Genomic DNA, 14,044 nt, shown 5'->3' on the forward strand with positions numbered 1-14,044 from the left:
TGGGTCGGAAAGATCCCCTGGAGAAGGGAATGACTACCCACTCTAGTATTCTTGCCTGGAGAATTCCATGGACAGAGGAGCCTAGAGGGCTGCAGTCCATGGGGTTGCAAAGAGTTGGACATGATTGAGTGACTAATACCTGTTTTCTAGTGTTCCCCATCTCAGCAAATGACATCGCAGTCCACTCTTGTTATTTAAACAAATTTAGGCATCACCCTATCTTCTTTTTCTTACATTCCACTTCTGATTTATCCTTCACAGTTTACTGTCAGGGTGGATCATATCTATCTGTTGCTTGCCATTTTCACTCCTGTCACCTTAGTACAGACAGTTGCCATCTCTCTGGTCTTCCTGCTTCTTAACTTCTGTCAGTCGTTTCTCCCCAGTAGCTACAGCGATCTTGAAACTTCACCCAGTCTTGTCACTGCTTGCTTAAATTACCCCTCAGTGGCTTCTTCTAATCCTTAGAGTGGAAATCTGAACTCCTTACTGTAGTATGCAAGGCACCTCCTGATTGGTCTGGTTCCCAGCCTTTCCCTCCCTCAGGCCATTCAGCTCTCTGTGCTGAAGCTACCTGTATTTTGATATTCTCGTTCCTAGGGCCTCTTATGTTTGCTTTACAATGTGTGCCTTCTTGCTGATATCCCACTCACCTCTACCTCCTACTCTTCACATGATGTTTGCTGTGTTAATAGAGCTTTATGGTTCTTTGATTCTGTATGCTGCTGCTGCTAAGTCGCTTCAGTTGTGTCCGACTCTGTGCTACCCTATAGATGGCAGCCCACCAGGCTCCTCTGTCCCTGGGATTCTCCAGGCAAGAACACTGGAGTGGGTTGCCATTTCCTTCTCCAGTGCATGAAAGTGAAGTCGCTCAGTCGTGTCTGACTCTTCACGACCCCATGGACTACAGCCTACCAGGCCCCTCGGTCCATGGGATTTTCCAGGCAAGAATACTGGAGTGATTGCCATTGCCTTCTCCTTGATTCTGTATAATGGCCAGTTAAAAGGGCTATGGAGATGGAGACATGGGGAAGGAATTGTAAAATCTAAGAACTTAATGGTCATTTGTAATCATCAAGTCTAGCCACTCATCTCAGCATTCTTATCCAGTGGTTTTACAGCTCACACTTGAACAAATGAGTGATGGAAATCTACCACACTCATCTCTGGAAAACAGAATGTTAGAAAGTCTTTTTTTCATCTGCAGAAGAAAAATTGGTTCAAAAATTTGTAGACAGTTGTTAATTTCCTTGTCTGATTCTAAGTCCTCTAACCCTTAGACTTCATGTTCTTATTTCTGTTCTTAAGAATATAGTATTTTAAACCACAGAACACAGCATTCCACTTAAAGGATATAGTGAGTTCAGTAATGTCCCACAAAAATTCATGTCCACCTGGCACTTCAGAATGTGATCTTATTTGCAAATAACATCTTTGTAGATGTAAGGATCAAGATAAGATCATACTAGTTTATGGTGGACCCTAAATCCAGTGACTTATAAGGAGAAGAGAGAATACAGAGAAACACACGAAGATAAAGGCCATGGGAAGATAGAGGTTGAAATAGGAGTTATGCTGCCGCAGCTAGGGAGTGCCAAGGATTGCTGGCAACCACTGGAGGCTAGGAGAGAGGCACAGGACTGTTTTTCCCTTGGAGTCTCCAGAAGGAGCCAACTGTACTGACACCTTGATCTTGACTTCTGCCCTCCTGAATTAGGAGACAGTCCATTTATGTTGTTTTAAGCCACACATGGACATCACCAGATGGTCAGTAATGATATTGGATTGATTATATTTTTTGCAGCCGAAGATAGAGAAGCGCTATACAGTCAGCAAAAACAAGACCAGGAGCTGACTGTGGCTCAGATCATGAACTCTTTATTGCCAAATTCAGACTTAAATTGAAGAAACTAGGGGAAACCACTAGACCATTCAGGTATGACCTAAATCAGATCCCTTATGGTTATACAGTGGAAGTGAGAAATAGATTCAAGGGATTAGATCTGATAGAGTGACTGAAGAACTATGGATGTAGGTTCATGACATTGTACAAGAGACAGGGATCATGAACATCCTCAAGAAAAAGAACTGCAAAAAAGCAAAATGGCTGTCTGAGGAGGCCTTACAAATAACTGAGAAAAGAAGAGAAGCGAAAAGCAAAGGAGAAAAGGAAAGATACACCCATTTGAATGCAGAGTTCCAAAGAATAGCAAGGAGAGATGAGAAAGCTTTCCTCAGTGATGAGTGCAGAGAAATAGAGGAAAACAGTAGAATGGGAAAGACTAAAGATCTTTTCAAGAAAATTAGAGATATCAGGGGAACATTTCATGCAAAGATGGGCTCAATAAAAGACAGAAATGATAGGGACCTAACAGAAGAAAATGTGAAGAGGTGGCAAGAATACACAGAAGAACTGTACAAAAAAAGATCTTCACAATCCAGATAATCATGATGATGTGATCACTCACTTAGAGCGAGACATCCTGGAATGTGAAGTCAAGTGGGCCTTAGGAAGCATCACCACAAACAAGCTAGTGGAGGTGATGGAATTCCAGTTGAGCTCTTTCAAATGCTGAAGATGATGCTGTGAAAGTGCTATACTCAATATGCCAGCAAATTTGGAAAACTCAACAGTGGCCACAGGACTGGAAAAGGTCAGTTTTCATTCCAATCCCAAAGAAAGGCAATGCCAAAGAATGCTCAAACTGCTACACAGTTGCACTCAAATCACACGCTAGTAAAGTAATGCTCAAAATTCTCCAAGCCAGGCTTCAACAATACATGAACTGTGAACTGCCAGATTTTTAAGCTGGATTTTGAAAAGGCAAAGGAACCAGAGATCAAACTGCCAACATCCAATACATCATTGAAAAAGCAAGAGAGTTCCAGAAAAACATCTATTTCTGCTTTATTGACTATGCCAAAGCCTTTGACTGTGTGGATCACAACAAACTGTGGAAAATTCTGAAAGAGATGGGAATGCCAGACTACCTAACCTGCCTCTTGAGAAATCTGTATGCAAATCAGGAAGCAACAGTTAGAACCGAGACATGGAACAATGGACTGGTTCCAAATAGGGGAAGGAGTACATCAAGGCTGTATATTGTCACCCTGCTTATTTAACTTATATGCAGAGTACATCATGAGAAATGTTGGGCTGGATGAAGCACAAGCTGGAATCAAGATTGCCAGGAGAAATATCAATAACCTCAGATATACAAATGACACCACCCGTATGGCATAAAGCAAAGAAGAGCTAAAGAGCCTGTTGATGAAAGTGAAAGAGGAGAGTGGAAAAGTTGGCTTAAAACTCAACATTCAGAGAACGAAGATCATGGCATCTGGTCCCATCACTTCATGGGAAACAGTAACAGACTTTATTTTGGGGGGTCCAAAATCACTGCAGATGGTGACTGCAGCCATGAAATTAAAAGACGCTTACTCCTTGGGAAAAAAGTTATAACCAACATAGATAACATATTAAAAAGCAGAGACATTACTTTGCCAACAAAGGTCTATATAGTCAAAGCTATGATTTTTCCCGTAGTCGTGTATGGATGTGAGAGTTGGACTATAAAGAAAGCTGAGTGCCAAAGAATTGATGCTTTTGAACTGTGGTGTTGGAGAAGACCTTTGAGAGTCCCTTGGAGACTCTCAACCAGTCCATCCTAAAGGAAATCAGTCCTGAATATTCTTTGGAAGGACTAATGGTGAAGCTGAAACTCTAATACTTTGGCCACCTGATGTGAAGAACTGACTCATGTGAAAAGCCCCTGATGCTGGGAAAGATTGAAGGCAGGGAGGAGAAGGGAATGACAGAGGATGAGATGGTTGGATGGCATCACTGACTCGATGGACATGAGTTTGAGTAAACTCTGGGAGTTGGTGATGGACAGGGAGGCCTGGCATGCTGCGGTCCACGGGGTTGCAAAGAGTCGGACACAACTGAGCGACTGAACTGAAATGACTGAAGCCACAAGGTTTGTAGTCATTTGATATGGCAGCCATAAGAAATTAATGCAAAGAGAAAACAAAATTGAACAGTACTGCAATTTGGTTTCACCAGTACAGAAGAGAGTGGAACTGCTTTCTTCCTCATCATTCTGAAGACATGCCTAGAGTCATATAGGTTATTTTGGTAGCCGTAACCACTGACTCATACTGAGATTACTGCTGATTAGACTTTCTAGGACTTTTTCATAGAGGTTGCCCTAAGTCGCGTGGTTTTATATTTTCTGGATTTAGGCTGGTCATCAGCCTTTCAGGATACTTTTTGAATCCTGATCTGTCATCCAGTCTTTTCTCTTCATAGCAGCTGTGTGTCACCCATGAACGTGATGAGCATACTTTCTGTATCTTCACCTAAGTGGTTCTTAACCTTCTGTGGTTGTAGATTCAAGACTTTAATGAAAGCTGTGGACCTTTCTGATGAAAAGTACTTATTTATGTATATATACACCAAGTTTTCAGTAAGGTTTAGGATGTTCAGATGCCTCTTGAAGCCTCAAGTGTGGTCCATAGACCCAAAGTTAAGAACACTGATGTAGGTTATTGATAAAAGTATCAAATATCAAAGAGTGTAAATGAACAGACCCTTGTAGTGTGTTCCTAAAAACCACCTAAGATGGTTGACATTATTCCATGACTCAACACTTCTGGGGAGTGGAGTGGGCATTTCACAGTTTACTAATTTATTTTATTGACTTTGCATTTAGTATTGTACATATTTCTTTGTCTTATGTTGTAAAAGCCAATCAAGTTCTTTGATTTTAAAAAATATATATTGTATTTACTTTGTTCCTGATTTGCTGGGAAGGAGAAGTCTTTAGGGCTTAACCATAGTATTGTTATTTTCCTGTTGCCACTGTGATCAGTTATCTCAAACCAGGTGGCATAAAAGAACACAGATTTATTACCTTACAGTTCTGGGAGTGAGAAGTCCTAAATGGGTCTCACTGGGCTAAAATCAGGGTGTTGGGCAAAACTGCACTCCTTATAGAAGGTCTGAGGGAGAATCCATCTCCTTGTTTTTCCAGCTTCTAGGGACTGCCTGCATTCATTAGCTCATGGCCCCTTCCTCTCCAGAGTCAGTAGTGAGCTTTTTTCAGAGCTTTCTGTGACTCTTCTACCTTTCTTCTACACTTGAGACCCTGTGATCACATTGGGCCCACCCACATGTAACCCTACACGTGGGCTTCCCTGGGGGCTCAGACAGTGAGGGATCTGCCTGTAATGCAGCAGGCCTGGGTTCGGTCCCTGGGTGGGGAAGTTACCCTGGAGAAGGGAATGGCAGCCCACTCCAGTGTTCTGGCCTGGAGAAGTCCCTGGGCAGAGGAGCCAGGAGGGCTACAGTCCATGGGGTGGCAAAGAGTTGGTAAGGACTGAGTGATACTCACTTTCACCCACTTATTTTAAAGTCAGCCAATTACCAACCTTAATTCCCTCTTGTCATGTAACCTAACGTATTCACAGGTCCCAAGGATCAAGATGGAGACATCTGGGGATGGAGAACATTACTTATCCTTCTGCACATAGTGAACCTGTGTAGGCATCCCATGATTTAAATGTCTACAAATTATTGCTTTAGTAATTATTTCTGACATTTCCTAAGGATTAATAGTACCCTAAGGAACTCATAACTTCCCAAGCCCTTGTTTATCAGTTTATAAACAATGAAATGCTATTTACACAGGTTAGTTTTCTGATACGTTTCTTCTATGATTCCTCAAAGTTCTTTCAGTGATGCAGTTTCTTTTTTCAATGTTGTCACCACACTATAGTTCATCTGGATCAGAAATCCTAAACTCATGTGGGACAGCTGCTTCAAATACTCATTCAGCAAATAATTCTTAAATACCTTGTATATAATGGGCTTACAATACCCCAGCACCGGCCGTGGTGCTGCTGGCGCAGAATGCCGACTGCTGGGGGGCGGCCGGAGCCGAGTCTCCGCAGAGCTAGGCCACTGGGTGCCGCGGCCGATGGTCGGGACTGCGGGCTGCGGCCGGGGCCCTGGCGCGCAGCCACGCGAGGAGGAGCACGTGTTTCTGGAGCAGCGATGGCCACCACGGGACGACATGCTGCCTGAAGAAGCATTGCCGGCTTGGGAAGCAGCTTCAGAAAGATCACCTCAGAGACGGAGGTGGGAGTCATGTAGTGATCCGTGCCCCCAGTTACATGTGCAGGGCCAGCAGTGGCGGCAGGTTGGCCCCCGCAGTGGAAAGCTTGGGGTACCCTTGGCCCCTGGGTGGCAGACGGGCTCCGTGATGGGCAGCGGCTCCAGGGTGGCCGACTGCAGTGGTGAAGCTGGGGTGCCCTCAGCTCCTGGGCCTCATCCTGTGTCAGCTTCATGCACTCATTTCACATACCAGCAAGATTATGCTCAAAATCCTTCAAGCTAGAAATCAGCAGTATGTGAGCTGAGACCTTCCACATGTACAAGCTGGGTTTAGAAAAGGCAGAGGAACCAGAGATCAAATGCCAACGAATGCTGGATCATAGAAAAAACAAGGCAATTTAAAAAAAAGTCTACTTCTGCTTCACTGACTAAGCTAAAGCCTTTGACTGTGTGGGTCACAACAAGCTGGAAAATTTTCAAGGAAATGGGAATACCAGACCACCTTACCTGCCTCCAGAGAAGCCTGTATGCAGGAGAAGAAACAACAGTTAGAACCAGACATGAAACAAACTGGTTCAGAATTGAGAAAGGAGTACATCAAGGCTGTATATTGTCACCCTGTTTTATTTAACGTATATGCAGAGTACATCATACGAAATCCCAGAATCAAGATTGCCAGGAGAAATATCAGTAACCTCAGATATGCAGATGATACCACTTTAATGGCAGAAAGTGAAGAGGAACTGAAGAGCCACTTAATTAAAGTGAAATAGGACAATGAAAAAAACTGGCTTAAAACTCAACATTCAAAAAACTAAGATAATGGCATCCAGTCCTGTCACTTCATGGCAAATAGATGGGGGAAATGTGGAGAAACTGTCATATTTCATTTTCTTGGGCTCCAAAATCAATGCAGATGGTGACTACAGCTACACAATTAAAAGATACTTGCTCTTTGGAAAAATAACTATGACAAACCTAGACAGTGTATTAAAAAGCAGAGACATCACTTTGCCAACAGAGATCCATCTAGTCAAAGCTATGGTTTTTCCAGTGGTCATGTATGGATGTGAGAGTTGGACTGTGAAGAAGGCCGAGTGCCGAAGAATTGATGCTTTCAACTGTGGTGCTGGAGAAGACTCTTGAGAGTCCCTTGGACTGCAAGGAGATCAAACCAGTCCATCCTAAAGGAAATCAGTCCTGAATATTCATTGGAAAGACTGATGGGGAAGCACCAATACTTCACCCACATGATGAGAGGGGGGTGACAGAGGATGAGATGCTTGGATGGCATTACTGACTCAGTGGACGTGAGTAGGAGATAGTGATTTACAGAGAAGCCTGGCATGCTGCAGTTCATGGGGTCATAAAGAGTCAGACATGACTTAGCAACTGAACAGGAAGTATATAGCAGGCAGAACAAGTTCCTGCATTCTGTCTGGTGCAAACAGCAAGGTAAGTCAGCCCCTGTGTATTGTGTTGTGGTGAAAACAGACATTAAACAAATAATAACACGAGTTATTTAATAATAATTCTTGGGGAAAGGATCAGGATACTGAGACAGCATAAATGAGAATATTAACCCAGTCTAGGTTAGTCAGGGAATACTCCTCTGAAGAAATGATGTTTAAGCTGAGGATAAAGCATGAGCAGATATTAAACAAAGAGGGACATGGAATGGAAGACCAGTTTAGGCTAGGAACATATATGAAAACTGAAAGTGATATTTATTTATTTATTTATTTTGATGTCTGATCTTATTTATTTGTTACTCTTAGAACATCTCATTTTTGACTGGACTCAGACTCAGAAGCGGAAGCTCTCAGAGAGGACAGCCTCCGTCTCTTGGCAATCTGTTCCTGCTGTTTTTCTTTGGCCTCCTTCATTCTCTTGGCCAAAAGTTTAGCATATTCTGCAGCCTCTTCTTTATTTTTCTTAGTACACTGTTTCTTCAGAGCAATACGCCACCGTTTGTGTTGCAGAGCTCGTGGAGTCACGAGACGCTGAATCTTGGGTGCTTTAGTCCTAGGTTTCTTACCGTCTTTGTTTAAGGGCTTTCGCACAGCATATTGGCGGACATCATCATCTTTAGAGAGATTGAAAAGTTTGCGGATTCTGCTAGCTCTTTTGGGACCCAGGCGACGAGGCACTGTAGTATCAGTGAGTCCAGGAATATCCTTCTCCCCTTTTTTCACGATGACCAAATTGAGAACCCTTAGATTGGCATCCACAATGCAACCCCGCACAGATTTGCACTTTCTCTCTCCAGTCCTTCTTAGTCTGTAACAGGAATGCCCCTTACTCAGAAGCAGGCGAACTCTGCCATGGGTCAAGACACTCTGCTTCATGGGGAAACCCTGCTTATTGTTCCCGCTACTGATTCAGACCACATAACCCTTCAATTCTTCACCCAGAGCGTCAGCAGCGACTTCTGTGGCCATACGCTTCTCGTAGAAGGTATGAAGTTTTCGTTCATTGTCCACTTCAATGAGCTTCTGGCAGCCAGTGGCCGGGAAAGAGATGTTCAGCTTCATTCTGAGGCGGCCGACAGCCTCCGAGACACCATGAAAAAGAGACCTGAAAGTGATATTTAAAACAACAACAACCTTGGAATGCTTGAGTTTAGAGAGTAAGGGGGAGTTTAGAGAGTAAGGGGGAGAATAGTATATAGCAGAGATGAAAACGTGGGTCAGTACTTTTTAGACTGTGTTCCAATTTTTTACGTTATCCCAAGAGGAATAGAAAACTGTTGAAGGGTTGGTTGGTTTAATTTTTTTTGGTTTCACTGAGTCTTTGTTGCCACACTCGGGCTTTCTCTGGTTGCAGTAAGTGGAGGCTGCTCTGTTGCGGTGGTTGGGGTTCTTTCTGCAGCGGCTTCTGTTGTTGCGGTGCACAGGCCCTAGGCTCACGAGCTTTGGTAGTTGTGACTCACAGACTCATTACCTGCGGCTCAGGCCCAGTAACTGTGGTGCATGGGGTTACTTGCTCTGTGGCACGTGGAATCTTTCCAGCCCAGGGATCAAACCCGTGTCCCCTGCTTTGGCAGGAGGATTCTTATCCTCTGTACTACAGGGAAGTCTCTTATAAGTATGGTAAAATACACATAACATAAAGTCTACCATCTTAACCAGTTTAGGTGTGGGATATTTTAGTAGTGTTGCACAGATGCATGTTATTGTGCAGCCAGTCTCCAGAACTGTTTTCATCTTGAAAAACTGAAACTGCATACCCATTAAACATCTGTGCATTTCCTTCTCTCCCTGGCCCCTGGAACCCCTCCTTCTACTTTCTGTCTCTATGAATTTGACTATTCTAGAAACCTCATAGAAGTGGAGTCATGCAGTATTCATTTGCTATAACACAGAAAAATGTACAGTCAGAAGTCTGCAGCTTGATGAATAACCGTAGCAAACACATTGATGTCACTCTGAACCTTGTCGAGAAATAGAGCGTTACCAGCTCCACAGAGCTTTCTGGATATCCCCTTTCAATCACTATTTCTCCTCCCTCGCTCCCCCAAAGTAAATAGTATTCTGACTGAATACTAGAGATTATGCCTGTTTTTTAACTTATATACATAGAATCGTGGTATGTATTATTTTTCATCTTACGATTAGTTTCTTTTGCTCACATCCTGCTGGTGAGATAAATTCATGTTGTTGCATATAGCAGTAATTTGTCAGTGATCCAGTGCATGAATATACTGCATTTTACCTGTTTTGCTGTTGAAGGACGTGTGGGCTGCCTGCTTTTTAGCAGTTACAACCAGTGCTGTCATAAAGATTGTGTACATGTCTTTTGTTACATGTATATAATGTTTTATTGAGTATATGCTTAGGAGTGGAATTATTCTCTCCCTCTCAGTTTTCTTACAAGCCTGATATGTCCATAACGATTCACCATCTTTCCTCCAAAAATCTGTTCCTCCTCCAGTGTTTGCTGTTTCAGTCAGCACAGACTTTTACCCCCATATCTAATTAATTACCAAGTCCTGTTGATCCATATTCCGTAACATCTCTAAAATGTGTCTCCATTTCTCCCCACATCCACTGCAGCCTTCTCATCTCTTACCTGGACTGTGGCTTCCTAACTCGCTTTCCTGTGTCTGCTGGCACACTCGCTGTAGTAACGGGAGGCACACTTTTTTTTATTGTGTGTGTACATTTATCCCCAATATATGTATTATACTTATAAATGTTAAACCACACTACTTTGACATAGTACCTTAATGTAACACTTAGGTTGATAGTTAATAATAGCTATAATAAGTCTGTATTTCTCATAGTCTTTTGTGATCATTTCCTATTTGACAGTGTTCTTTTCCAAATCTGATTAGTTGGGGTTTTTTAAAAACCTATTATGGTTAGTGAAAAAGGGCTTGTATAGGAGTAGAAATGTCAGCTGTGCCAATTTATTTTTGCTTTATTTTGTAGGGACTTTTTTAAGGCATTTGTCCATTTAATTAGAGACAGTTCAGTTAAAAGTAGATGGTATTGTGTGTAACTTGATATAACTGTATATGCTATTTTGTAATAACTGAAAAAACGTGTATGTGAGGGAGTTATGCATCCACTTTACATTTATGGGATCATTCTTCATTCAGGATACCTCGGAATACCATATGAGGTACACAACCATCTGACATGGATTAAGGAAAGAAGCCAATGTTAATCCATAATTAAATGTCATTAATTCTTAATTTCTTATTTATTATAACAATGATTTTTTTTTGGTTGAAGTAAATTTAGAAAGGTCACTAGATAGATACACACACAGAATCAATTGTACTTCTGTGTGCCAGAGCAAACAATTAGAAAATGTATTTTTAATATAATTTAAAATGTTATTGGCCCTGAAAACTAAAAAAAATATTGTCACAGGAAGTTTTAGAAAACCCAAATAAGTGGAAAGACATCCCATGTTCATGGATCTAAAAACTTAATACTGGTATAGTGGCTGTACTCCGCCAAACTGACCTACAGAGTCAATATAATCCTAAGAAAATACCAGCTGGCTTTTTTGCAGAAATTGACAAGCAAAATTTATGTGGACCCAGAATTGTCAAAACAGTGTTGAAAAATAAAAATAAAATTAAAGCGCTACATTTCCTGATTTCAAAGAAAGTGGAGTCACTCAGTCGTGTCTGACTTTTTGTGACCCCATGGACTGTAGCCTACCAGGTTCCTCCATCCATGGGATTTTCCAGGCAAGAGTACTGGAGTGGGGTTCCATTTCCTTCTCCAGGGTTTCTTCCCGACCCAGGGATCGAACCCAGGTCTTCCGCATTGTAGCCAGACACTTTACCATCTGAGCCACCAGGGAAGTCCTGATTTCAAAACATAAATCAGTGTGGATTGGCATAGACATATGCCATAGATAGACATATCTGTGACATAGAACTGAGAACCAGAAATAAACCCTTAATTTATGATCAGTGGATTTTGACAAAGGTGCCAACATTGAGGGAAAGAATAATCTTTTCATCAGAGAGCTCTGAAACAACTGGATAGCCAGGAAGACAGTGCGGGAGGAGACCAAGGAAGTTTGTATTATCGCAAAAGTTAAGTAGTTAGGTGCCTCTGACACTGCTGAGGAAGATGGAGTGCTGAGGAGTGGAAAGTATTCTTGACCTTTGTTGATGTAAAGCTAAGTGACTGGAAAATTTGGAAGAAAGCAACTATAACATTTTTAAGTTTACAGATACTGAGGCCAAAGAAAGCTGGGTAATTGCAAATTATTTTCATGAGATGAGAGATTACTTGAAGAAACCAGCATGAATACACAGATATGAACAGCAGTTTTACTGAGATGAACTGGGAGACCTATCTTAAGAATATGTTTGCTTTCTTAGGAACTTTGAACTCATTTCCATTGTTCTTTAGCTTTGCTCTGATCATCTTAGTTCTCAGGTTATTTTCCCTTTATAGGGAAACAAAAGCTAAAAAGGTTTTGAGAAATGTTTTCATCCATTGTTGTGTTGGCCCTGAGCAGTGACCTGTTTCTTCTTTCTCTGAAAAAACTTAAAGCTTTTGGAAAGGACCTTCAACTCTCTCTGGGCTTTTTAGTTTGGGGGGTAATTTTTATAAGTCTGTATTGTCATCCTGCATTTGCCTTTACTTTGTACTAGTCTTCCTTAAAGTTGAATTTTTCTGTGCATTCTTGCCGGTTTCTTCATTTTCTTTCTCTTCAAGATGATTTGTAATTACCCAGCTTTTTTGTCCTGGGCTTTGCATACTATAAAATGATAGATTGCTTTCTTCCAAGTTATTGGTCACGTCACAATCTGGGGATATGTTAGGTTCTGGGTGGCAGTTTCCTCTGGTTAGTGTTAGTCGCTCAGTTGTGCCCAACTCTTTGCAACCCTGTGGACTGCAGCCCACCAGGGTTCTGTAACCATGAGATTCTTCAGGCAAGGATACTGGAGTGGGTTACCATTTCCTTCTCCAGAGGATCTTCCTGACCCAGGGATTGAACCCAGGTCTCCTGTGCTGCAGGCAGATTCTTTACCACCTGAGCTACAAGGGAAGCATCTTCCTCTGGTTATCCCTAGCATTTATTCTGTGGGAGATGAACAGTAAAGCAGATCAGAAACTATTAGATATCCTGCTTTTAGCTGAAGGAGATTTCTGTAGATGATTTGAACCCCTGTCAGTACTTTTATCTTGTCTGACACTTGTGTGATCTATAACGAACTTTCATATTTACTCCATTTAGCCAGTTGACCTTGGTGTATTGCCCACATCAAAGTCTCATTTTCATCTCTCAGACATGTTCTGAGTTCTTCTTTTCACTTGGATTTTCTTCAAGGATGCACTCTATCTTGATTGATATAACTGCTTTTCCTTTTTTCCCTCTGAATAGTAGTTTCTTTTTTATTATTATCAGCCAATCTTGAGACCCACTTAAACAAATGTCATCGATTATTTTGTATTAGGATAAACTTTAATATTTTTGTCATTGTGCTGTGTGCTTAGTCTTGTTGGACTCTCTGCGACCCCGTGGACTGTAGCCTGCCAAACTCCTCTGTCCACGGGGATTCTCCAGGCAAGAATACTGGAGTGAGTTGCCATGCCCTCCTCCAGGGGATCTACCCCTCTCAAGGATCGAACCCAGGTTTCCCGCCTTGCAGGCATATTCTTTACTGTCTGAGCCACCAGGGAAGCCCACTCACACTAACTGCTGAGGAAGGAGGTAGAAGAAGATGAAAAAAAAAATCATGAAATCAGTCCCTATGGAGGACAGTTAGGAAGAAAAGCACCGTATGGTGAGACGCTATTCACGCGAGAAAACAAATGAGAGCAGGAGTGTGGAGTTTTCATAACCTGAGGTGTTTGTGAACCAAAGTCATGACAAGTCATTCTTTTGTCGTTACTTATATTTTTTTGTCATGATTGATTTCATGATTTTTTTTTTCATGTTCTCCTAGGTCCTTTCTCAGAAGTTTTGCTTAAAGCCCTTTGATCAGTGGTCAGTCAGCCTCTGGACAAATATTTCTCTTGTTAGTGTGAGACTGTTCCTTGCCCATCTTTTTTTTTTTCATGAGAATGAATCATTTCTTTTAACTCATCATTAATTCAAGGGATAACAACAGTCTCATCATACACTTAGCTAGCTCCTTGAAATGTAAGGAAGAGTGGGAAACTATGTAAATAGAAATTTGCCTGAAACAAGGACCCTAGATCATTGAATTGTATGAGTTCTTAATATATTTTGCATATTCACCCCATATCAGATGTATGAACTGCAGATATTTTCTCTCTTTCCTTAGGTTGCCTTTTAATTTTGTTGATGGGATCATTTGCTGAGCAGATGCTTTTTAGTTTGATGTATTCCCAATTGTGTATTTTTGGTTTTGTTGCCTTTGCTTTTGGTGTCAAATCCAAAAACTCATTGCCAAGACTGTTGTCAGGGAGCTTACTTCCTGTG

The 14,044-nt window shown here is 41.8% G+C and overlaps 1 protein-coding gene and 1 pseudogene across 2 annotated transcripts in view; one reads left to right on the forward strand and one right to left on the reverse strand.

Moving 5' to 3' along the window:
- Positions 1 to 14,044, forward strand: part of RNF130 (ring finger protein 130) — a 177,605-nt gene that overhangs the window by 11,676 nt on the left and 151,885 nt on the right. The gene's annotated exons all lie outside the window — the stretch shown is intronic.
- Positions 7,903 to 8,652, reverse strand: LOC138086093 (small ribosomal subunit protein eS6 pseudogene; annotated as a pseudogene).

This window comes from Capricornis sumatraensis, chromosome 9 (genome assembly GCF_032405125.1).
Source record: "Capricornis sumatraensis isolate serow.1 chromosome 9, serow.2, whole genome shotgun sequence".
NCBI lineage: Eukaryota > Metazoa > Chordata > Mammalia > Artiodactyla > Bovidae > Capricornis > Capricornis sumatraensis.